The sequence below is a fragment of the Columba livia genome, chromosome 3 (assembly GCF_036013475.1).
Source record: "Columba livia isolate bColLiv1 breed racing homer chromosome 3, bColLiv1.pat.W.v2, whole genome shotgun sequence".
NCBI classification, from domain to species: domain Eukaryota; kingdom Metazoa; phylum Chordata; class Aves; order Columbiformes; family Columbidae; genus Columba; species Columba livia.
The window spans coordinates 14,512,800-14,540,387 of record NC_088604.1 but is presented as its reverse complement, the minus strand read 5'-3'; positions in this window follow the sequence as shown (position 1 = coordinate 14,540,387).

The following is a 27,588-nucleotide window of genomic DNA, read 5'->3' as shown; positions in this document are numbered from 1 at the left end:
TCAGATATTGAAGCATGTCTATTGGGTAGTCTGGATATGCAGATGTGTGTGTCATCAGTATTGTCAACACAGCTGGGAGATTCACTTGTGCAAAGCCTGCTAAGATATCACAGATCACTACTGAAAGGTAACATGGATAAGGAACAGCAGATGTTACTTTCCAAAACACTTTTTCAGTCCTTGAATTGACCATCAGCAGATGAATAGAAGCTGGGGGTTGCAAGCTTCCAAATCCACCATGTAAGTCATCTTGTTGACAGACACTGTTATTGCTATACTGGTCATCTTCCATTTCGTCTTTCGCATAACAAAATTTTTCCTGCAGTTTTTCTTATGCTTAGTGTTTCTCCCTATTTCTGCACAGTGACCATGTGTCATGAGGTATCATTATTCTGACAAACCAGAGAAGAGGATAGTAGTTCAGTTTCATGTTACCTTTTGTTTTTTTCTTCTTCTTTTTAACTAGTACAGTCCAGACAGTTTGGACTACCATAAATTAATCTCCATCTGTGCCCCTGGCACTGAACAGATAAGTTCAGACATAGTGCAGAGACTCTTCTTACAGCAGTGCCACTGGTAGATGCTGCTTGGTGCTACTGCTGCTGACATGGTTTCCTAAGGCAGAAAATAAAAATGTTGTATTGCTGCTACTGTACTGCATTATATCTGTGCATTAGTCCCGCTTTGGGGTAGAGCACTCATTTTATAGGGGTTGATCTGAGAATCAGGGCAGCCAGAGGACACTCTCAAAATGGTGGTATAAAATGTTTGTCATACCAAATCCCACAGGACAAGGAAGAACAGTTGAATACAACGCAATGAGAGATGCAAGGCAGCATATCTGTGCTGCACACTCACAAAATGAACTTCTACCTTCTTGCCAGTCCATTGTTTCCTACTCGTAACACTGTAGTGTACTGATGCTGTTTGCAGTCTCAGTTTTCCACAAATTGTTCTCTAGTGCATATATGCAGTACCAACTGCCGTAAAACCAAAGCTTTGTTCTCTGCTACATATTTTGCAGATTTGTCTGGCAATGAACATAACTCCTTCACCCTTCTATTGTTTCATTTTATGTATCTTCAATTTCAGTTCTTGAATGTATAATCATTTTAATAAATATGCAGTATATTTATTACTTACTTATAGTAGAACAGAACTTCTTTGAAATAAGCTTTCTTTTTTTTTGTATTTTAGTAAGTCTGTTTTCTGAGATAAGTTTTCATTTCCATTAATATTTAATAGGAGTCAAAAATCTGTTTCAAAAAAGTCAAAAGAATCATAGTTTATATACAAAGTCTTCGAGATCTCAAAATAATAATTTAAAATTTGGGTAGCTCTGCAATTTTTAAAGCTAATTTTTAAAATTAATTAGTCATTAACAGAATTATTCTCTCCCTAATAATTTCAGAGTCATGGCTCTCCTGAAGCTTTTGAGTAGCTCAGCATTCTTTAATTAATATAAATTATTTCTTGTAGGATTTTATATTAGTGTCCTGTTTTGGCTGGTATAGAGTTAATTTTCTTCCTAGGTTCTGGTATACTGCTGTGTTTTGGATTTAGTATGAGAATAATTTTGATAACACAAAATTTTTGCCAAGCAGTGCTTATACTAAGTCAAGGAATTTTCAGCTTCCATTGCTCTGCCAGTAAGAAGGTGCACAAGAAGCTGGGAGGTGGCACAGCAAGGACAGCTGACCCAAACTGGCCAAAGAGATATTCCATACCATATGACATCATGCCCAGTATAGAAACTCCTGGGGACAGTTGGCCAGCGGTGAGGGCCAACTAGACAGTTGGCCAGCGGTGAGGGAACTAGATGGCTATCAGTCGATAGGTGGTGAGTGATTACATTGTGCATCACTTGTTTTACATACTATTTTGTTATTATTATTATTGTTGTTACTATCCACTGTATAATAAACTACCAGAAAATGGGAAACAATATGCTCTGTTCACTGGTGGATTCTATCATTTGAAGAAAAGCATTGGAAGTGAAAAGCTGCTGTATGGATTCCTTTATGACAAGTTATGGCAACTACTGAAGCAGAAGGTGAATCAAGTCAGTTTGCAGAGGTGAAAGGCAACTAGCTGGCTTTAGATACTGCTGAATGACAAAAGTGACCAGTATTTTATCTCTATACTGACACATGGATAGTTACAAGTGCCTTATGGGAGTGGTTGCAGCAATGGAAGCAGAGCAACTGGCAGTGCAGAGGCAAATGCATCTGGGCTGCCGAATTGTGGCAAGATATTGCTGTCAAGGTAGAAAACCTGGTTGTAAAAGTATGTCATGCAGGTGCTCATGTACCCATTGAAGAACATCAAAGCAACCAGCAGGTGGATCAGGTTGCCAAGATTGAAGTGGCTCAAGTTTATCTGGACTGGCAAAATAAGGGTGAATTATTTGTAGCTCATGAGGCTCATGAGACCTCAGTCAGAGGTGTTTCCATTAGAATGGGTGTCATTTCTATAACTCTTACTTAATGCTGCTTGGATGGCAGTCAATTTCAGTCTCTAGAAGATGCAGTTGTATTGGTGCAGTGCCTGGCTTGAAGAGGAGAATCACCTGGACAGTTTACTAATATATGACAGCATCTGTACACAGATCAGTACAAGGATGTGTAAAAACTCCTTCAGTCTTCTTCCTAATTCCTAGCAGACCCAGCAGATTGTATGTATGTTCGTTGTCTTTGAGGGTAGTTCTGAGCTGATAATTGTTGTATTTACATTTTCCCTAAATAGCAAATTCTGACTTTAGGGCCTATTATTAAGTCTGAGGAAATTTAAATTAGTATATTAGAAGTTTGGAATAAGTGAGCTATGAGACCCTCAGGACCTCCACAGTGTGCTTTCAGAAAGCTAATCCTATACAGCATTAAATTGCTTTGCCATCCTTGAGGACTGTTATGCTTTTTATTTCAAGCGAGCTAATTCACTGCCATTGTCTGAATATATAGACTTGCTACAACACTGATTTAGCAAATCTGTCTCATTAACAGAAATGAGCACAATTTTGCTTCATTCTCAATGAAACATCAGTATTTGTTTTAAAATGTTAAAATGGATTTTTATTACTTTTTAAACCTAAAATAAATTTGAGACACATAAATGACTGCCTTTTAAAATATTTTTTTTATAATATGGATTTCTTTCAAGCTTTATTTTCTAGATATAATATTTTCAAGATTGCTTTGTTTTCAAGACGAATGCATATATCTTGATCTAAAAACAGCCCTTGAAAGATTAGTTCATTTATTGTTTTGTTTCCTTCATGAGTCAAACAAAAAAAAATCAGCATTATTAAAAAAAAATTTGTCATTTATACATCAATGTTATTATAATGAAAATTATAATTTTCACACATTCGTCTGATAAATATGTAAATTATGCTACTGTTTCTATAGTACAAAAATGTAAACATGTAAATCCCAAACAACCTTTCTTGGTTTTTTGATAAATTACCATCCTAAAAATCCTTGCACATGGAACTGTTTCTCAAGGTGTTGGTGAGTTCTTTTCCCATGTGGGAAAAAGAAATACTTCTTATTTGAAGGTTTGCACCAGTGTCTGTGTATCTGATGCTAAAAGAAAAAAATTAAGCAAAATTATCTATGTATTTTATCAGAATTAATATTTTAGCAGTAGGCAAAACAATACTTTTACTTACTTTATTATTTTCTTAAAAATAATCATAACTCATTTCAAGGTGTAGAAAATTTGTTGGGAACTTTCCTTAGTGTTTGAACTGAACAAGCATTGAACTATGATGTCGTGGAGCCTCCTTTGACAGGCACTGTGATACTGATGCTCAAAGTGGGTTACAGGCAATGTACAACACCATTGTCTTTTTAGTAGAGGCGTTCCTTGTTACTTTAGATCTACACAGTGAGTATGACTTTCTTAACAAGATAAACTCCCTCTGTAACTTTAGATAAATAAGAGTGTTCCTTGTTTATGTGCGATGATGCTAATCCTCTATCAAGCAGCAACTCTACTTCACCTACAAGAGGGATGTAATTCAATCATGTCTTAGTGTATCCCTTTGTATTCTTTAAGTACTTTGGTTGTCCCAAATATGTATCATTTAGACTTCAGGAAGAAAAAAAAAGGTTTTTACTACCTCATTTTTAGTAAGACTGTGAGTCATGCATTGTATGTCCTTTGGATGTTCACCAAGGCACATTCAGAATACATAAATTTAATCCTTTACTCATATTCAAGAAATATATTTATTTTTGTAGTAATCAAGAAGTGTATTTGCTTTGGTGAAATAGTAGGAATATAAGTATGACATTTTCATTTTAAGCACTTTAGACAGACTATTGCATTTGAGGTCCTTTTTTTGATTGGCTAGGAAAGATTCTGGATTTTAGTACGCTTTCTGCTGTTACAGGGAATTGATCATGTGAGTCTGATAAATTGTTTAAGTACAGAAAAATGTACTGAAAATCCTTTTCTCTTGAACTTAGAAGGCACACTGTTTGTTTTCTTGGTCTGAAATTTCAGGTTTTACCTTTCCACTATGCATATTGAATATGAAGGCCAAGATCATATTCTTAGAATGTCTTGCATTGGAAGGGACCCACAAGATCATCAAGTCCAACTCCTGTCTCTGCATATGACAACCCCACAGTTCACACCATGTGTCTGAGGGCTTTGTCCAGTCCCTTCTTGAACACTGTTAGGCTTGGGGCCTTGACTGCCTCCCTGGAGAGCCTGTTCCAGTGCTCCACTGCCCTTTCAGTGAAGAATCTTTTCCTAACATGCAACCTAAACCTCCCCTGTTCTTAAAAATATTGAGCTACTGCTACACCTATTTCTTTGTTTTGATATCTGTGACTATATGCCCAGGTACACGACCAGAGGTTACCCAAATATTGTATGAATACCAGGTCTCTCATCTGTACTGAAGTAGTCACAAAACCCTAGAGCAAATATTCATGTTGTAAGGACTCTGAGAAAGCTCTCTCTCCTTTAGAGTTAGGACTCAAAGATGACATATCTACCAATAAAATACCATAATCAAAATTGCAGTTAGCATAGTTATTTTATTTGTGCTTATTTTTAAAGTTTGTCTATTCTAGAACTTTATTATATTTTACATCACACAGAGATTATCTGCATTGAACAAGGTATTTACTGCTATCAATTGTAATAGCTTAACTAACAAAATGTAGAGTTGGTGGAAGTATCCAGCTAATAACAAACTTGTGTTTATTTGAATTTCTTTCTCCTAGGACCGAATTAGCATCTCTTTTCTGCTCTCTTTCTCTCTGTCCTTGTTACGGATTTCTACTGAAATCCTATTTCCCCCTTGTTTAGAGATGGGGTGTGGTGATCTGTGCATTTGTTTTGATCCAGTGTATGGATTCAATCTGGTTATGAAGTTGTTTCTGGGGAAGCCTGTTTAACAGGTGTGTCTATACATCCAGCTTTATTGACAAGGCCTCTACCAGCTGCCATTGATTAGAATGGGTGGGGTGAAGGGAAGTTCAGTTTGAAATAGCACTTTGACCAAGCAGCTATTATTCTGAAGAGAGCTGTCAAAATTAGAAGTAGCTGTTCTTACTATCTGCAATGAAAAAGTTTGGAGACTAGAAATCTCCCCTATGAGACAAAGGAAAAAAGAAAAAAAAGATTCATGTCAAAACCTCAAAACTGGAGGTTTAAGTACCAAAACCAGGCTAACTGGTAAACTCCATCTGTTAGATATATAGCTAAGGACCATGCGAGTTAAGGAAGATAAGACTGTGTTCAGTTAAGAGCTGCAGCCAGGGCAGCTAGCAGCTCAAGTTTCTAAGAGGAAAAACATTAACATGGAAAGTTATAAAAGTATAAAGGGAAAAAAAGGGGAATTGGAAGACAGCAACTTAAGAATGATCCAACTCAAGGAAACAACAAAGACAAGATTTCCCCCCCTGACAGACAACTGCCACCCAGCCACAGGGCTTTACTAGGGATTTACTGGGGATTTACTGAGCCCATTAATTCCTAGCCTAGTACCTAATGTTTTTATTTCACGTTACTTTTTTAAACAGGGTTCAAGGAGGACCCAAGGAACTGTGGATTGATAAATTAATCTTTTATATATGACAAGTAAATGTAAGTAAGTATAATAAAATATGGAATGAGTTAATCAATGGGTAAATATTATATAATGGGCAAATCCCAGTAATTCTTTAGATTACAGAGACAGTTACAAAGACAGTTCTTTACTTGGATGTCTAACAGATATTCAGCAAAGCTGATCACCAAAAGCTTTTACAGAAACAATAGTGCTGTGTGATAAGGATCATAGAATCATAGAAAAGTTTGGGTTGAAAGAGACCTTCAAAGGTTATCCAGTCCAACCCCCTTGCAATGAGCAGGGACATCTTCAACCAGATCAGGTTGCTCAGAACCCCATCCAGCCTGGCCTTGAATGTCTCCAGGGACAGGGCATTGACCACCTCTCTGGACAACCTGGGCCAGTGTTTCACCAACCTTTTAATAAAAATTTTCTTCCTCATGTCTAACCTGAATCTCCTCTCTTCCAGTTTAAAACCATAACTCTTTGTCATGTCGTAACATGCCTTTCTAAAGAGTCTTTCTTATTAGCCCCTTTTAAGCACTGAAAGGCTGTGATAAATCCTCCTTGGAGCCTTCTCTTCTCCAGGCAGAACAACCCCAACTCTCTCAGCGTGTGCCCACGGCAGAGGTGTTCCAACCCTCTGATAATTTTTATGGTCTTTCTCTGGCCCCTCTCCAACAGGTCTATGTCTTTCCTGTACTGATGGCCCCAAAGCTGGATGCAGTACTCCAGGATGAAGGTCCTCTTTTGTACTGGCAGCTTGCTCAGAAATGAAGTGTGGGAATAAATAAATGACCAGTTTCCTTAGTGGAGGAAGGAGTTCCACAGGGATCTGTGTTACAGATTTTGTTATCTAACAGTCACAAATTATGTAGAACAATGGTTAAATGAACAACAGGTTAGACATAATGCTAAATTATTTGTGAAGTTAAACTCGCTACTTCTGCACCCATATTTTCACAGTATTTAATATTTCACCTTCATAATTGGCTATCTTCTCAAAAGAACTCAAGTTTTTGGTATGGTTGATAACCGGTCAGTATTTTTCACATAAATACAAGTTTTGACTGAGTAATGTTCTTTTCTCCAAACTGAAACTTTATTTAGAAAAATAAATATTGGCTTATATTTTGTATTTTTCATGAAAATGTTCCCTATGTCTTCTGCAGATTATTTGTAAATACAATGAGATTAATTAAATGATACAGCTGACTTTATTTAGCTGTATCATAATAAATAAAAACAATTTCATTTGGCATCACAGCAGATGTTCCATTTAGTTTAAAAAAAAAAAAAGGAAAAAAAAAAAAAAAGAAAAAAGCCTTGACAGGATAGCTAATAGCACAGTTGCTATAGCTAATAGTGAAGTTGCTAGGACCTGAGATATGGAAAACCTAAGTTCAAAAACTTGTCTCTATTTAGAGATGTTTGTGCGGCTCTCAATACTTCACTTCAATAAGTAGCTCAGGCTTGGTTTGGATGGATAAAGATTCTTGACTTCATTTGTATTGACCAGGAACTACCTAATGAAAGAATTGATGAAACTAGCACAGTTCTGTGGAAAGGGAAGAGGAAGGGGAAGGGGAAGGGAAAAGGGAAAGGGAAGGGGAAGGGGAAGGGAAGAGAAAGGGGAAGGGGAAGGGGAAAGGGAGGAGAAGGGGAGGAGGAAGGGAGGGGAAGGGGAGGGGATCACATTTGCCTGACTCACATCACTAGAGCTTCAGTAAGATTAATCAATCGACAGTCTTCAAATAATGTTTTAAGTTTCAGATACTCATCTTCAGGAGTAATGTGAGCAACATTAAAACAACTGAATTCTGAAAAAAATGTACTCTATCCATACACCCTGTTTTTTCCTCATAATTGAAATCATTGCCAGCAGTCACTTGAGGGCATTGTAGTTGACCAGTGCTCACCAAATCTAATTTCAAAGTTTGACAAATGTTGTGATGACTCAGGAATTCTGAATTCTAATCCTGGTTTTGACACACTGTCTTTGGGCACCTGCCCATTCAAGTGACTGTCTCAGTTTCACCTTCTATATAAAGGGAGTTATAGCAAACTTATACATCTCACAGATTCAATTAAGTAACACTGGCAAAGAACCTTGAAGATAAAAGGAATTATTTAAGTATGGTTAATGTAATTAAATTAAATTTTAGATAATAGAGTAACTTTTTTTCCAGTCTGGACTTTTTACTGAATAATTTATTGTGTTCTCACTTCGAAAAAACTCACTTAGAATGTCCTGAGTTAGAAGGGACTCACAAAGATAATCGAGTCCAACTCCTGTCTCTGCGTATGATAACCGGACAGTTCACACCATGTGTCTGAGGGCATTGTCCAGTCTCTTCTTGAACACCGTCAGGCCTGGGGCTGTGACACCTTCCTGGGGAGCCTGTTCCAGTACTCTGGCACCCTCTGGGTGAAGAACCTTTTCCTAACATCCAAACTAAACCTCCCCCACCACATCTTCCTGACATTCCCTCAGGTTCTGTCGTCGGTCACTAAAGAGAAGTGTTCGGTGCCTACCCTTCCTCTTCCCCTTGTGAGGAAGCTGTAGACCACAATGAGGTCTCCTCTCAGTCTCTTTTTCTCCAAGCTGAACAAACCAAGTGACTTTAGCTGCTCCTCATATGGCTTCCCTTCACCAACTTCGTAGCCTCTTCTGGCCACTCTCTAACAGCTTAATATCTTTTTTATACTGTGATGCCCAGACTTGCACACAGTGCTCTGGGTGAGGCCGCACCAGTGCAGAGCAGAGCAGGAAAATCACCTCCCTGTCCAGCTGGCAATGCTGTGCTGGATGCACCCAGGACACGGGTGGCCCTCTTGGCTGCCAGGGACACTGTTGGCTCATGTTCAACTGGCCATTGACCAGAACCCCCAGATCCTTCTCCACGGAGCTGCTCTCCAGCATCAAGTCCCCCAGTCTGTAGGTACAGCCAGGGTTGCCATGTCCCAGGTGTAAAATCTGGCACTTGCTGTTGTTGAACTTCACATGGTTGGTGATTGCCAACCACATTGTGTTTGGCAGCTGATTATTTTGTATAGCTCAGTTGGACAGCTAGTTCACATTTTAAGATTTTAGGAGTAAATTTTCAGAACAGGAGATTAGATACAGGACTTCATTATCGTAAACAAAGAACTTATTTTTACAAATATACTTTGCATCTAGAAATTAATGCATTGTGGATTTTCAATGTAATGTATTACAGTGAACCATTTAACACTTGCTTAATCAATTTAGTTTGAACTTGTAAACAACAGCAGGCAAAAAACTATGAAAAGAAAAATTGAGAAAGCAGAAAACCACAACTGGATTGTTAACAACCAAAATAGAGAGCTGAAATTCTGAGCTCCAGCTGATGTAAATGGGATGCTCTTTAGTTATTTCAATTATGTTTATGAGCAACAACAACAGCAGGCTGTTATTCTGGCTGTATATTGGTCAGGTTTGTCAGAGTGCCATGTAGGACAGCTGGGAGATGGGATGACAAGCTGCGGGACGGGATGACAAGCTGGGGGCCATGGGGGCTCCCCAGGGAAACAGGGCAGGGCTTTTCAGACAGGAGAAGTTCCACCACCCCAGCAGGGAGCAGTAAGAAGTATCACTGCCCTGGGCCTGCTGTCTACACTGTTGCTAATACCTCGGAGGATGTTGTTGCTAATACTATACTGCCTTTGCTAGAAAGGTGAGTTGCTGCCTCATGTCTCTTAGAATTTCCAGGTCCTGTCCTGCAGAGCTGTTTTCTGCCCAGCTGGCCCCCAGCCTTTGTGTGGGGTTATCCCATCCCAGGTGCAGGACTTTCCATTTGCTTTTGCTGAACTTTGTGAAGTCCCTGTCAGCCCATTTCTCATATCTGTCAAGATACTATAGCTGTGTTTTCCTCTATGGCCACCTTCACTAATGTCATCCATAAACATGCTAATAGTGCATTTGGTTTCATTGTCCAGGCTATTAAAGTATTAAACGTTCTTGGTTTCTGCGTCAACCCCTGAGGAACGCCACAAGTGAGTGGCTAAAAGTTACCAGTTAGACTTCACGTCACTAATCACAATCATTTGAACTCTGAGAGCCAGTTTTCTAGGCAGGTGATTGTTTGCCTATCCATCTAATAGTAGACTTTGATAGTAAGCGAAACACAGATGCAATAGGATAACTCATCTGTATGTCCATGATAACCATGTTCTGCTTGCAATTCTACACATTCTTAACTAGAAAATGAGCTTGCAATTGCTGAAATAAGAACAATATCCTGATGGTATACCAGGCATACAGAGTTGTATTTAATTTTTATGTGATTTTGTATAGAGGACATACCATGATCTTTGGCTCAGGAAGTCCCCGAAACATAAATTGGTGGAAACTGGGAGAGGAAAGTAGCATTTAGTGCTTACTCTTGTCCTTTTCTATTGGAATATATCACTAATCATTGTGAAATATTGAGGTAGATGGCCCAGCAGTCTGTCTTACTAAAGCCATTGCGATTTTTTTTTTTGTTTTTCTCACAGGGTCTTGCCTTCTCTTCCACATTTCCACAAGGCTGGGTGGAAGATGATGGTCTTTGCCATTTTTTGCATCTATACTTCACAGTGGTTTGCTCATAACCTTTAGAATGCTTCAGACATACTTTTTGCCTTACATTTCTCTTTTTGCATCAGTGTGTTTAGTTGCATAGCCACACAAATGTTTAAGTATTTTTAGATGCATTCCCAAGCTATCGCTATGATAAGCATAAAAAAAAAAAAAAAAAAAAAATCTCCATGCTTCGAAAACCACTTTTAACAATTCAGTATTGTACCTGGGTTAAAACTGGTCAGTTTTGCCCTTCAGTTGACTGAACTAATGAAATCTGAAAAAGCTTAGATTTATCAGTTCATTTTAGCTATTTTTACAACTTATCCCTAATACTGGGGCAGTAATATTTAGTGTCATTTTTATTTTTAGTTCCATTATATTTTTTTTTCTCATGAATTTTTAGCTTGTTTAAATGATTCAAATGAGTTAATAGATTTTATGAACAAAAAAATATTATTAGATCAAATAACCTGGTATCTGCTTTTATGTAGTACACATAACTTATTCCAATATTTCTATTTTGAGGCATGTAGCTTCTTTGGAACTGCCACATTTCCCAGAACAGCATCAAGCACAGATGCAAAGATTTCAAGGGAATAATCTACCACACTTTGGGGGTTGAGATGTTTCATTACTCTTTAATTTCTGAATATATGCCTTTTGTCTAACGTTGTCTGCCTTTATATTCTCATTATTCTTCTGTATGCCTGATGGTCTACTAGTTATGATAAATAGTAATAAACATTTATGCAGGACAACACAGCATTTGCAGAATGACATGCTTTCAATCCAGGAGCTCCTCCTAAATCAGTCCAGCCAGAAAAGCAAAGTTAAGAATACTATTTTCTCTTTTTCTGTTGAAAGACAAACCAGGGATGGAAGCAGTACTAGTATCAGTGTGTGTTAAGGAATAACTCCTATAATCTCACACTCATGACACTTACGTTGTTTGCAGATAGCATGCTTTATGAATCCCACACCTGCAAGGACAATACTACCCGAAACCCAAGACTCATACGATGGGGACCAGTATGACATCTGATCTCTGCAATGTAGACTATGGCTCTGTAAAACATAAAAATAGCAGAGGCCACCTTAACTGCCATGAGAAGAAGCTTGCAATGCCTACCCTGCTCCTAGCTGACCTTGTTACAAACAGCCCTGATGCTGTGCTGGCAGTGTATGCAGTTTGGTGTCTTCCAGAGGCTGAGAAAAGGTGCTGTGCTGCAAGTGATGCCATCCCTGAATCCATAACTGTGTGAGACAGAGTTTTTATTCCTCAGCTACTTCATTCTAATTCCTCACTGTAACAGATTGCATGTTTAGAAGCCATTTGTGAGCACATCTGAAATACTGCTATTGCATCCAGAAATATGAATATTTGACATTGTGTTTTGGGGAGATAAATCCTAAGTTGTTCCTGGCAAGTTCTTGCTTGTGCTGGTTTGACTGAAAATGAGTTAATTTTCTTCATGCAGTTAGAAACCTTTATTTTTCATAGTTAGCATGGTCGTTATTTGGATTTAGTTTGAGAACAAGAGATAACACCCCAGAACAGAGTTAATGTTTTTAATTGCTGTGGTCTGAGAGCCAAGGATGGTTCTGAGCTCTGCCCACAGGTGTGAGGCACTGAGGAATGGGGGCATGGATGAGGCAGAGTTTGACTGACATCCAGACTGATCAATAAGAGTATCGCATCCCATTAGTGCCATGCTTCATATTTAAGGAGAGTAGGTCTCTCTCTCAAAGCTTTCTTCACTCTTTTTGTCAGAGCTGGTGGATTTCTGTTCAGGATATTTACTTGGGCCTTTTGTCCTTTCTCAGGCCTCTTTATGCCTTTTTTCCTTTTTCTTCTCATTGGGATCAGCTATTTGGAACCAGGTGCTGCTTCCTGGGACTAGCTGCTCAGTGTTGACCAAATTAATTGCAAAGGAATTGCATTGAGTATCTTTAATTTTATATTCTATTTCTATTTTATATTTATATTTGCTAGTAGTGTATTAATATTTCATTATTTTATTTAAATGTGTTTATTTCAATCCAAGTTTCTCCCTTTTATTTTGATTCTCTCCCCTATTTGGGGAGTGGTAGAAAGGGGTGTGAGCTAGCAGTTATCATGGTTGTATGACTAGCTTGGGTTAAACCACGTAATTGCTACCTCATATCTATTATGGAAGGATTTGCTCGGTCCAAATTAGCTGAGAAAAATCACAAATGTTTCAGCCTTTTATAAGGTTGTCCTCCATTTTAAGTTCACACTGAAGAACTTATGAAATTGTAACTTGGGCAATCCTCCAGGACTTCAAGTATTATATCAGATAATCTTCACTCTTTACTAGTCCTATGCAATGTATTATTGTAACAAGGTGACCATGAACCAACAATGCACAATTGTGGTGATTAAGACCAACAGTGTCTTGAACTGCATCAGAAAGAGCATTTCCAGCAGGTCATCCCTGTATATTCAACACCAGTGAGGCCACATCTGGACTGCTAGGTCCAATTCTGAGCTCCCAATGTAAGAAAAATATGTATTTACTGGAGAAAGTCCAGTGAAGGGCCACAAAAATTATTATGGGACTGAAGCATCTCTTTTATAAGGAGGAGCTGAAAAAGCTGGTGAAAAGATGGCTCAAGGAGGGTCTCAACAATGTGCATGAATACCTGATGGGAAGAGATAAAGAAGATAGAGCCAGACTGTTTTCAGTGGTATCCAGTAACAGTAGAGGGGTACCGGGCACAAACCCCATGAAATCACATCTGAATACAAGAAAACAAATTTTTATTGTGAAGGTGGTTAACCACTGGAACACGTTACCCAGAGAATCTGTGGAGTCCTCATTTCTGAAAAAAAAAATCAAAATCTGACTAGACTTGATCCTGGGCAACATGCCTTAGCTGACCCTGCTTCAGTCAAAGGTTTGAACTAGTTGGTCTCAGAAAGTTCTTTCCAACTTGACAATTCTGTGATTCTCTGATCTAAGCACTATTAAATACCCAGCAAGATAAGTCTGGAATATTAACATATTTACTGACAACCTGTTACTTGATAAACTTCACTTATTCTTAATGTCTTCTTTCTGATGATAGAAACTGTTGACTTGTCTCTGTGGGGAACAAAAATCTTGAAAAACTCTTCACTTCCTTTCTTGAGGAGATTCCCTCCTTGATTTCATTTTCATTCAGATCCATCTCTGTTTGTTCGGACTTCTTCCTCACCTTTTCTTTCCAATCTCCAATTTGCATGACCATGTCATGCTTTTGATTATGCTTGGCCCTCTGCTGTGAGTTCATAAAGTTTACTTCATCATGAAGGGTCAGTCACACATGGTCACAGACTGTCAAGAGTTCACAAAAGTCTATGTTATGTAAATATTCTACCAAATATAATTACTCACATAGTACGCTTGTTCCCTCCTTCAATTTATTTTTCAAAAGTATTCACCATTTGAAAGCAAAATTACAATATTTGTATTTTGTTAATTTATTCTTATTCAACTTAAGTGTATTTTACCTCACAATGTGATTTAAAATTAAACAACAACTTTGCAAACCTAGAGTCAGGTCAGATATTAGCACAAGTTTTTTGTCTTTGTGATACCCGTATATGGAAAAGAGTAATTCCCTCAAGAACAGGAATTACTTGTTGAAATGTTATAGCCTGAATTCTGCCTGAATACAGACATGTTACATTGCTCTAGTGGTTACTTCTTATCTTAAAATCCATGACTCTATAGAGACTTCTATTGAAGCCTGTTCGAAGAGCAAAAAAAGATACTGCTGAGATGTCAAATACTACTTGAAACAACAGAACTGTTTTTTCTCAAATTACTACAGAGAATTCCTCAAATTCCTTTATACAGTCTTGTCATCACTTTTTGTGATAGAATATTTGATCCATACACCCTTATGAAAGCAGCAAATATTTAGAAGTCACAGTATAAGTCACCAGGTTTAAAGCTTCTTAAGCAGCATATTTTTAGCTTGATTACTTTGGCACAGAAGGAAATATGGTTTGTAGAAGAATCGCAAGATGACTGCCTGATAAGACACTTCAGAAATGCTTACTTTTGTGCAAAGAATATTAAGATATATAAAATAATCTGAGTAGATGTTTTGAAATATTTAGTTAGGCCTTAATGTCCAGACTTATTCATGAACTTTGATGGATGCACAATAGAATTACCAAAACACTTGTATCTTTCAGATTTGTTATTTCGTAGAATTAGAAAAATTATTTTTTATCTTTACCTTAGAATATTTAGAAAGCTTAACCATACTCAAAATGACAATTAAAGCAGTATTAACAAACCCCTCAAACTTGCAATGAAATCATAAAAACAGGAGAAGCATTTATTGTGTATTATTAATGGGGTTCTCCAGGTTAAACTAATCATATTCATATACTGTATTACACTATCCAAAGTTCTCAAATTACCTACAAGTAACTTAATACACTTGAATAGTATGTCTACAAGCACCACCTAAATCCATTTGTTGAATTTGCGTTTTCTTCACTGAATATGAGGTTATACAGAGCAATATGACAGAGATATACCTTAAAATAAAATCTTCCTTTGGAATGTTAAGTAGATACAAACCAGAGATAACGTGTCGCCTCTGTGCTTTAGATGATGGATTCAAATATATGGTCCTGCAATAAGGCAAAAGTACTCAGATTACTGATGTAAGAGTTCATGTCAAAAGCCTGTTCAAACCTTACAGGCACTGACCCACAGAGACAGCAGTTATCGTCAGTTCTTGCTGTATTTTGCAAGATTGAACAGAAGAGATTCTTCCTCTAAATAGAACTTTCTCATAATTTCATGGCATACCAAGGGAACATATTAGTTGCTATAAGCACTCAGGCATGCAGCCTGTGTCATTGGAAATATTTCATTAACAAGCAAGCATCTAATTAGGTAAAAAGAGTTCATGTTAAAAAATTTCCTTTATCGTTGTTAGACCTACCAAGAAAAAATGGAGAAGACAGAAACAGAGAATCATTCAGATTGGAAGGGACCTCTTGAGATCATCTGGTTCAACCCAACAGCTCAAGACATTTATTAATGCCACAGCCACAGTAATCTTCCCATCTTTCTTCTTGGTTCTGCAAAACTCCCATTCTCTCACATCATTTTCTTCAGTTCTATTATTATGACTGTCTAGTCCACCAATATTCTCAGGTCATAATCCATTAGCACCCAATATCTACCTTTTTATTTTTATGTCACGCCTTACATGCTGAATACAATCCTTATGTCACCCTTAATCTCTACTTGTCTCTCTTCATTTAAATCCTGAGAGACCTGTATTTCTGTAAGGCCTGCCAGAAAATTACATAACAAGTTTTAGGTAGCTGAATGTCTCACATACAATATTTCTTCTTATCCTGATTTTAGAAGTCAGAGGTGGAAAAAAAATAGCTCTAATATGCTGCAAAGAAAACCAAGAACTCATTGTGCTTTTTCACCAACACAAACATTTATTGTCGGCATCCTGTTGAATTCCTGCTGAAGAGAGCATTAATTCGTTGATAAATGTGAGATAAACATTCAGTTCCTCCAACAGCTGCTCACACAAGGTAGAAGTCTAGCAAAGTTCTTCTTTCTAAATATTGCTAAAGAATAAGAAATACAGTGCATTTCCACCCAATAAAATACAATCAATAACTTCTGCTAAAATGAGAGGTTATATTACACCTATTCTACAAAGAAGCTGCATTAAATATTGTTCGTCTTGAAAATGACTTTATGCCCAGTTAGCACGTGACTGGCTGATAAGTGAAACACTAGTAATGCTTTCCTTTAGATTTGTATGTTGATAAGACAAGTTAATAAGGAAGCTCCAAGACTTCCTTGTGAGAGTTGCTCCAGGCCACTGATGCTGTCTCAGAACATGATATTTAATCCTCTCTTTAAACCATGCTTTTCCATTGAAGGAAAATTATGTTCTTTATACATTAATAAAAGATCTGATATAAATTACACAGGTGAACAGTAGCAATTTTTATTATATGCAGTACAGTTTACCCTGAAGTGTGACTCACACCAGAGGAAAATACATAAAATCTGGTCACTTTGAGTGGAATTCATTGACAAAATGTAAATGTCTGCCATTTAGATGGTCACCTGAGGTTCCCATTACCTCAGGAAGCAATAGACACTTCCTAAATACTGATGTACTAATACAGATGTCTAAAATGGAACAGAAAACTGCACTGTAAGTGTGCTGTTTTGTTTTGTTTTGTTTTTTCTTTTATCTTTGTCTAATTTGTTGATTTTGTTTGTTTGTTTGTTTTGGGTTTTTTTGTTTCTTTTTTGGTGGGTGGTTTTTTTTTTGTATTTTTGCTAAAGATAACTAGATCAGATACAGATTATATGTTATCTAAATTAATTAGATTAATATGTTTTATGAGATCCTTTCCTGGTCAAAACTAGCTGCAAATATCCAGGACAATTGTTGGTGTTTTAAGGTTTCTTTATTCATTTTAAATCTCATTAAATAGTATAATTTATGAAACATCATAATCTTTGAAGTCAATTCATGCATTCTTATGCTAGTGAAATAAAACACATACTTAAGTCATGCTTAGTCTACTAAAATAAAGCACAACTTGAACATTGGCTCACACTGTCCATGTGGCTGAATTCTTGATGTGCTTTCTGTCACTGTTTTAGCCAACACTTCCCTGGATAAGAACAACACAACATTAGTTAAGAATTGTTCCCAATGGGTATTTTGGAGGTGTCAGCTTTTGGTATAGTGAAGAAGCATGTTTAGGCCCCAAGCAGAAGTGAAGCTCTGTCAGTTAGACAGAGAACCAAGGAATGATTCCTACTCTGTTCCATTTGCTTATGCATACGTAACCTTATGTGGGGGGTGAAGCTAAAAGCTAGTTCCCCTAGATTAATAACAGCTTTACTACTACTTCATCAAAGTCAGGATCTTTCTTTTGTGTTTTTACCATAAATACATGCAAAACTTGGTTTTTGTGAGAATTGCCCAGTGAAGACCAAATGAGTTCTCTAATTCTAAAAGTTGGAACAGGGTGTCTATAACATGTAAATGTAAAAACTTCAGAGAAGCCTTTCCTTGTGCTTTCTTGTCCATTAACTAAATAAGTAATTGGTGGTTTTATGTTTGTGAGGATTAGGAAAAAAAAAAAAAAAGCAGATAGGTTTGAAAGTATTAAGGAAAATTGGGCAGATCTTGTCTTTATTAGAGACTGTGTTTTCATTATATCAGTTCTCAAGTCATATTCACTACATGAGAAAAAGCCCAAAAGATCCCAATGTTCTTTCTAACTATTCACTAAAAAGAATTATGTCACATTTTGTTGTATTTAATAAAGTCAGACTAACAAGCATATCAGCTTAAAATCTATTTATCTCTGTGACATTCTGGCATCTATAGGACTGATCAGAATTTTATGAATGTTTAAAAATCCCTTGCATTCAAAAATAAAGTACAAATGCATCACAGTAGCTGTTTACAATCTCAGCTTTCTAGAAAACAAAAAGCTTCAGAAGGGCTACATTTTTTTTTCCTGATTTCAACAAATAACACTTTTTGCTGCCTAAACTTTCTCCTTTGACTAACCAATTCAAGTTCAAGTTCATTCTCTTTAGATCACATTATTACAATAGGTCAAAAACTGTTTCCATACTGAATTCTGCATATTGTTTCCTAATACCTTAACAAAGTATTCACACAGTTAGAACTGTCCCACAGTAAAGCAGAACTAAAGCTTAGAGAGGGCAGCAGAGCAGGCAGATCCTTACAAAGGATCCGAAAGAAAGGAAAATCCACATGATCCACTTGGAAGTAACAGATGGATTTTAAAGATTCATGCGGACATGACATTAATATTTAAGATACAATTGTAATTCTGAGTAAAGCTAGAATGAACTAGAGACTCTCACAGTTGAAAAGAGCTTTGATAATACTAGTCATAACTAGAACTGATGAGTGGAAAAACTACTAAATACTTTCTGTCAGATTTTGCTGACATGTCAAATCAAATATACTGTGAAACTGTAGTATTTTGGGGAAAAATAGTAAAAAGAAATGTGAAGCCATCACAGGATAAAATCTCCAGCAGAAAGACAGTTTATCCAACCAACACTTTGGCAAACAGCTTGGCAGAGCCAAGAACTGTGAATGCCACACAGTTCTGGTCAACATGTTGATTACAAAGTCCATTAGTTCTGTGTTTCTTACTAGACAGTCAGTTACATCTTGCAGAATGAGATAGTATTTAAGCATTTATCTGCAATGCTTGGAAAGAAGGATTAGGTGGTTATCAAGAATTTTGGTTTGAGAGATGTACCTTGGAGGTCCTGTTGAGATACTGGTGTTTCGGAAGTATATATAGATGATAAGTTTTTTTAACATAGGTGGTATTCAACCTAAAGATTGAATGAAGTTAGTTTAATATCTTGTACTAAATATAATTTGAACTATATGTTGTCCAGTATCAGTAATCACAAGCTCATCACAATTAAAATAAATAAAAAGAGGACATATTCTAAATGTATTACGGAAACTACTGTCTCAAATAAAGTATAGAGTCTATAATTGGATAAAATTACAAAAGAAATCAGCTATTTTGGGAATGTCTCAGGACATTTTCTCTTACATATATAATATATATACAAATAAATAGACAAATATATGTACAGTCATGTTTCATAAAATCATAATAAGAGTAATAAAAATCTTGTTAATATCTGCACTCAGGCTACAACTTGGAAGAGTCAATAATGTTTAGTAATGTCTTCTGGTATTTTCTTTGTGTTTTGCAAAGCAGCATTACATGATTCTTATGATAATTCTGCTATCCCATGAGAATTACTGAAGTAGAGTGCAGGCCACTATTGAGCAAGTAGTGAACAGCAAGAAAAACTCTGTATCACATAGTATCAACACAAACATTTACAAATGGATGATCATAGATTCATAGAATGTCCTGAGTTGGAAGAGACCCACAAGGATCAAGTCCAACTCCTGTCCCTGCAACCTCACAGTTCACATCATGTGTCTGAGGGCATTGTCCAGTCTCAAACATTGCCAGGCTTGGGGCTGTGACACCTCCCTGGAGAGCCTGTTCCAGTGCTCCAGCACCCTCTGGGTGAAGAAATTTTTCATAATATTCAACCTAAACCTCCACTGGCACATCTTCCTGCCATTGCCTCAGGTTCTGTCATTGATTGCCAGAGGGAAGATCAGAGCCTGCCCCTCCTCCTCTCCTTGTGAGGAAGCTGTAGACCACAATGAGGTCTCCTCTCAGTCTCTTTTTCTCCAAGCTGAACAAACCAAGTGACTTTAGCTGCTCCCCAAATGGCTTCCCCTCTAAACACTTCACCAACTTCATAACCCTCTTCTGGTCACTATCCAGTAGCTTTATTTATTTTTTTTTATACTGCAGTGCCCAGAACTGCATACAGTGCTCTGGGTGAGGCTGCACCAGTGCAAAGCAGAGCAGGAAAATCACCTCCCTGTCCGGCTGGCAATGCTGTGCTGGATACACCCAGGACATGGTTGCCCTCTTGGCTGCTAGGGCAGACTGTTGGCTCATGGTCAACTTGCGATGGACCAGAGCCCCCAGATCCCCCTCTGCAGAGTTGCTTTCCAGCATCTTATCCCCCAGGGTAGCCATGTCCAGGTGCAAAATCTAGTACTTGCCAGATCTGGACAATTTACATGACAGAATCATGTAGTATTTGATTGAGACAATTATTGTTATTATTTTTTCAAGTTTTTAAACTTGAAGGAAAAAATCCAGGGTTTGAAAATGTAGTATTGTTTCATAGTGTCAAAGAAAATTTAGGAGCATAACCAGGTAATTCAAGACCATGTAGCCTGGTTTGAGTTCCAACAAATATAATGAAAAAAGTATTAAAATATTTAATTAGTAAAGATTTAAGTATTAAGTTGCAGTTAATGCAAATAAATCATCATAGCTTTGCATAAAATAGTTCTTGTTAAACAAACTTGATTCCCTTCTTTTGAATTATAAATATATTTGATGATGGTAACTGCACTGATGAAACAGCTTCCTGTAAGGTATCTGGGACGAAGTACTTTATATTATTTGGAATGAAGATTAGAAGTATTTAAAATCAGAAATGTAAATGTTAAATGGAATATAAACCATCTTAGGAAGCTGATGATATTTGAAATACATCTTCTAATCTCAATTTCTACTGATAACCCATAGGCATGGTAGCTTCCAACATTATTCAACGTTTAATCAATGAACCAGAAGTAAACATTACATCACTGCCAGTATGTTGTGCAGATGAAAAGAGTGAATGAATGATAAATGGTGAGGAGATATGAGTCTGAGAGCACTGAAGCAGTTTAAACAAAAGCAGTTTAATAATCAAATTCCAGATCCTAGATCTAGATTCTGTGAACAAGAAATGTGAACCATGCTCACAGATTGAGAAGCCATAACTTGTAAAGAAGAGCCATAATAATATGCCAGGCCATAATAAAACATAAGCAATAGCATATGGGAACTGTGCAAAATGGAGAATTAGCACTATTCTTGACTGTGTGAACAATAAAGTAGTATTCAAGATGAAGGAAACGTCTGCACTCTTCTTGTAACATTTGTGAAAAACACACCACAAAAGCACACGAGGTTTATAGGAAATATTGCAGAAGAATTCAGAAGACTCTATTTGTTTATCTTAATAGAAACGAGACTGGGTGGTGACTGGGTTACAGTGACTCAGTGCCTTCACAGAGAGAAAATACAAGTATTGACAATGTTTTGAATTGCACAAAGAAAGGTATGCTAAAAATCAGCAGGTGGATAGTAAAGCTGGCCTTATGCAAACTGGAAATCAAATACATCACTTTTTAAAGTCAGGGCAGTTCTTTCAAAAGAATAGTGATGAATGTCTTACTGTCTTTACATGCATCTTTGTGTCAAACCAGGCCACAAGTCTTGCCAAAAGAAGTCTATATGGAGAATGAGGCAGTCTGGAATAGGTAAACTATTAGACCAAATAATCTAGGAATACCATCCTGTCTCAAAAACCTATTAATTTATTGCAAAAATGCACACTGATACCTTCAGCTTCTAATAATAAAACAATTTTTGCATGTATGTCTTTAGCTTACAGACATTTATTTTCTACAGTTATTTGGTATATAGCATATTTCAGGCATTCCTCCTTACAGGGGTTGCAAGTACAATGGAAATATTAATTTATTTAAAGCTTGCTTCATTTGCTGCCTGATTTTGAGGTCAGACACTATAGAAGCAGCCTCTACAAATTAAATTCTTCTAATTTGTATGGAAAGGTATGAACAAAAAAAACTTATGGCATTTATCCCAGGCCAAGAGATTAGTTAGATTATGTAGAACAGGAGAAGTAATTTCTTTTTCTTAGTAAGATGTCAAACATTTGAAAACAACAAACATTCACAGGAGCTCTATTCATTTTTTCCATACAGAGGATATTAGCACAGGTAGTTTCAGTTAGTGCCAACAAAATAAGTATGTAAACCTTCCACATACTCTAGTTATGGGATTATAAAGTTCTCTCTTGGTTTTGCATTCAATGATAGTTTTTTTCTTTCTTAATTTCTTTTTTTGGTACACAAGGGGGACTTTGAATGTAGTTATTAAGCATGGCAGAGCCCTTAATCACATTTTAAATGGCATTGCTTGAGAATTTAACACAATTCAGAGATGAAAGTGGCCTGCTACCCCCTTTCCAGAACAAACTCACCTCCCCATTGAGGTTTTATGATTTTCATTTATTAAAACGATGCAGTGTTAGCTTACAGGCAACACTACTTCACTGCCACTAATCCCTGAGGCAATTTAGGTAGCTGCTCTGAGTAGGATTACTATTATCTGCCTGTCAGCTGGTAACTACCCATTTATCTTATTTTGGGGTATGCTGGTGCTGACCTCTATTCACTTCTACCTATTGTGCCCTCACTCTGTATTTTGGGAAGTTAGGTTGAGGCACTCAAGTCTAGAACTAATGACCTGGTATTTTGCCCCTTTGAGGATTTTAGTTCTCATTATCTTGCCATGAAAGATGTGAGAATTAGCACAATACAGAAGAGATTTCATTCTTTGCTCCCTGGAAGTTACACACCATGTCACAATGGACATGGTGTTAAATGCTAGAAGAATTTTTGTTGTATTTTGCTTTTTTAATTATCTGGAAATCTCAAAGGAGAGGGTTAGAAAATGTAGGGAACAAAGAAACCTGTAGGTCATGTGGAAATAGTTTCAATTGTCAGCTGCAAAGAAAATCTTAACTACTACATTGCCATGTAAGGGTTTAAACACTAGTTGAGATTTAAATGCTGAAAGGCAGTGCATAACACAGCATTTCCTCTGAGGAATCACAATTCAAGAGTCACATATAGTATGTTTTTGTTGTAGAATCTCATCATCCAGTGTTTGCAAATATGAGTCCAAAACCTTCCAAACTGACATACAAGGACTTTCCTGATACCAGGGTATGGACATGATGAACAAAAATCCATGTGAAGTTGTTACTGATCAGCTCAACTGATCTCTTTTTTTCTTTCTTCATCAAGAATTGTGAGAATTCTAGATAGCAGCCCATAGGGCTGATCAGCATAGCATAGCATAGCATAGCATAGCATAGCATAGCATAGCATAGCATAGAGTAGAATAGCATAGAATAGCATAGAATAGCATAGCATAGCATAGCATAGCATAGCATAGCATAGCATAGAATAGAATAGAATAGAATAGAATAGAATAGAATAGAATAGAATAGAATAGAATAGAATAGAATAGAATAGAATAGAAATAATAGGTGACTTACAATTATCGTCTAGTCCAACTGCCTGACCACTTCAGAGTGTTAAAGCATACTATTAAGGGCATTGTTCAAATGTTTCTTAAATACTGACAGGATGGGCCATCAATGACATTGTATTTCTTCCTGGGATAAGGCAAAATTTTTAAAATAAGAACAATAATTGACTGGAAAAATCTCTCCAGACACATGATAGAGTGCCTGCCACTGGAGGTTTTCAAGGTTCAATTGAACAGAATGTTAGATAATCTAGTCTAGACTCCCTTTCTCAAGAAAGGTTGGACTTCTTGACATCCTTTCCAACCTGGTTTGTTCTATAATTCTATATCTCATTTTACATCTGAATGTCTTCTTAAAAAGAAAGACAGATATGATTGAGACAAGGTTCAACTGACACACTCTTCTGTCTTAATTTTTCATCATTATCATAACATAACATGTTCATGTATGTATAAGCTATTGTATGTTAAGGAAATGTAAATTCCTACCAAAATAAACTGGGTACAAGTGGTCTGTGATGCCAGTGATGGGGCCAAGAAGATTAAAATTGGCATGTTCTAATGAACACATACAGGACTTTTTATCCAAGGGGTCTTGTAAAGTTAATCGTTAGTATACCTTGATGTTCCTTTCTTCAGTATTCATGCATCTGTTTTCATTCAGTGGGATAAGTGATACCTAGGAGAGCAAATAGAAAGAATAATAAGTCTTGATATGTCAAATACCCTTTTCCTAAAGATGTATACATTCACAATCTATTTTTTCTACTTTGCTGTTACAGTGATTCTCTCTCTACTAACACCTTGAACACTTCATCTTGCCCATCTCAGATGTGGTAATTAAGATGTGCACACTCTACAGTATTTTCACTTAAGCTGACTCTGGTCTTGAGACTTATTGAAATGTATTCTCGAGTTTTAAGTGTAATTAAATGAAATACAGTTCCAGTATGTTGACTGTTAATAAATATTTTTTATCAGTCGTTTTACATTTCAGAAGAATGGTAATATATTAAGTAATGACTAAAGCAGTCATTAATGAATGTTTTTTCTGCTAAGTAAAATATTTTATCGTAAATATAATATAGCAATGATGCACTATGCTCTGTAAGAGCTGTACCTATTAAAATTAAATTTATGGCTCCTCTTGAGCAATCATACTGTCCAAGAAGTGTTTGCATGAGAAGAGGAGAAAGAGAGGGAATTTTAAGAAGTTGATAATTTTATTTTTCTCCATTGCAGCTCTACTATATTTGTCTCTAAGGTACCAAGAATAAGACATCAAGGAAATAAAATGTCCTTTTGTACTCTACAGAAGACAATAAACCTGGTATTCCCACTCATTCCGTTAGCCAACGACACCTTTTGTAGTCATGGAGGTGTATCGTCTCTGCTTTCAGCTGTTTAGCCATTGCTCAGTTTCCCTTTTCTACTTTAGATTCTTAGTCTTCTGTTTCTGCTGCTAAGTGTAGCAGACTCTCTATAAAAAAAGAAAAGAGGACATAGGAGAGATAATATTTCCTTTTACTTTGACTCATTGTTTCAAAACATGTACTTGCTTTATGACATTGTCATCAAAAAATAATTCTGTTATTATTTCTAGTCCAACATGGGCATCAGGAAACTGCTCACTAAGAGAAAAGGAAAGGTAGTAGGAAAATTTTGCCAGAGCTGATCCAATATAGACTGGTATGCATAGGAAAATTGTGCTTGATCAGCAGCCATACTATATTGCAATGAATACCAACTTCTAACAGTCTTTTGATCACAGAAAACTTTCTTATTTCCTCCCAGCAGAATATTCTTCACCATTTCTCTGTTTCATAGTAAAAATAGCTTAGTGATCAAAGGGAGACATTTTCATTTCTGACATACAGAAGTTTTTACTATTAATGTAGTAAGAAGCAGTTATTGTTGCACTTACTTTTCTCCTTCTGAAAGAGTACTTTGAGCAGAAAGGAAGGGGTTATTTTTTATCTAACACATTTTCTAGGGCACAGTACCAGCATGTCTATCACTTTCTGCTAGAGATAGACTGAAAGCATACTGTCTGCATAAACAAAAGTAGCTGTGTTCAAAGTACTGCACTTCCTGTTAAAGTAACCTGGCTTGGCACCTTCGGTGCCAGATGGAAAAAGTGCTAGATGTTTTGATCTTACCTGTTAGGTTTTCATTACAAACACTGGGTTCTCAGTTCTTCCATCTTCCATCTTAATTTTCTGTTTGTGTTTTATTGATGGTGAATACAAGATACCAACCATTCTGAAGAGTGTCTGCTGGCTGGTCGTCCACTTTGTTTAGTGAAAGCTTTTAACAGTCTCACAAAAATCCATCAAAGTTAAAACTTTCATTGAAACAGCTCACTCAAGACATATGAACTAGATGGTTGGCAGTAAGTTTGATTAAATGTGTGATGATGCTATAAAGCAAAATAAGTGGTGGACCACATATCAGGAAATTTATACTTAAACTAGAGCATGAGACTAAAACATATTCTTAACTGAAATGTTTCAACAATCATTGCATGACTAAGTTAAAACAAATTATGCAAAGCATGGACTGTAGGGAACAATTTTACAAATTAATTTTTATCTCTCTTTTCCAGAGCTAAGAATATCCATGATACCAGAAATCCTATGTGGTGAAAGTGGCAATTTCACTGTATTCCTCTAACAGATTTTCATTTATAACATTCTCCGGAGGGCACTTAACAAACAAGGGGTTGTGTCCTGAAACTATCAAATGATTTTTTTACTGCCTAGCATGTTTGTCCACAATGGACCTAAAAAGAGAGTCAGAAACACTACAAGGTAGAACTGTCCTTTTTTTCAGTCCTAATCAACCCAGATCAGTGGAGAGAAACTAATTTGCCAATAGATGTCATAGAAATAAACACAATCCCATTATTTTTCATCTTCATATGGTAAGATAAACAGACGAGCTCTTTTGCTCTTGTAGGTTATGCTACTGTAACCCTATGAGATTTTGCTGTTGCCTAGAGAATACAGCTTCTAAAAAGTCATTGTTTGTATACCTCCAATTATCACAAAATATCTATGGAAATGTGGAAATATGGAAATTTCAAAGCCTGAAGGAGAACAGAACACCTTGAAATCTTTAAATTATGCTATAGCACACACTGTTTCAAGGAAATCACTGAGCTCTTGGCCCTTGCTTATACCAACCATCTTCACAAACTCAGTACTACATGAAATCTCATGAATGACATTATGTCAAATTCCTTGAAAGAATAAAGGTTTTTAAAACACAAGCAACCTTTCAAATACGCAAAAAAGATGGATACAAAGTCACAGGGGAAATGAACTGATTTGTGCTTATGTGTTCAAATATTTAATTAAAATAATAATACTTTAAATTTTATTTTCTAATATTCTAATGAATTTTGTATATTTTATAAGAGGGAAAATCAGATCTTCAGTGTTTATTCATTTCCTGTGTCTGTTTTCTGCTGCACGATCCCATAATAATTGTTCAGAAAAGAATTTAAAGAAAAAGAAGTTCATATTGCTCGATATCTAAAAATGAACAATACGAGAGTTTCCTATCTGCACTTGCCTACCTAGATCTCAGGTTTTACTTATGACTTATGTTTAACCTTTGTGCTATATTTGTAGAAATAAAGCACATTTCTTTTTGGCATAGATTCTGCTAAGTTAAATAAACCAGATTTTCTCTTAAAATATCTTTCTTCACAATGGTAAATTTGCTGATTTTTTTCTGACTATTGAGTTCCAGAATAGCACACAGAATCCTGTACAACTGCCTTAACGCTTCTGATCTTCCCTAGCAACATCCAAAAGTGATAGATCATAAAAATACATTATAATTTAGTACATCTCGATCTTCCTCCCCCCCATCGTTTATCGTTGACAGTCTTCCAGTTTGCAACAGTTCTTTTTTCTAACATTTCCTATATTGATGATCTTCTGATCTGTTCTATTATATTTTATCCAATTTCTGTTAATTCAGTGTTAACAGTATCCCAAATCTTGTTTTATCGTATAAATGTGTGCTGGTTTAACTGAAAATGAGTTAATTTTCTTCATGCGGTTAGAAACCTTTCTTTTTCATAGCTAGCACAGTCAT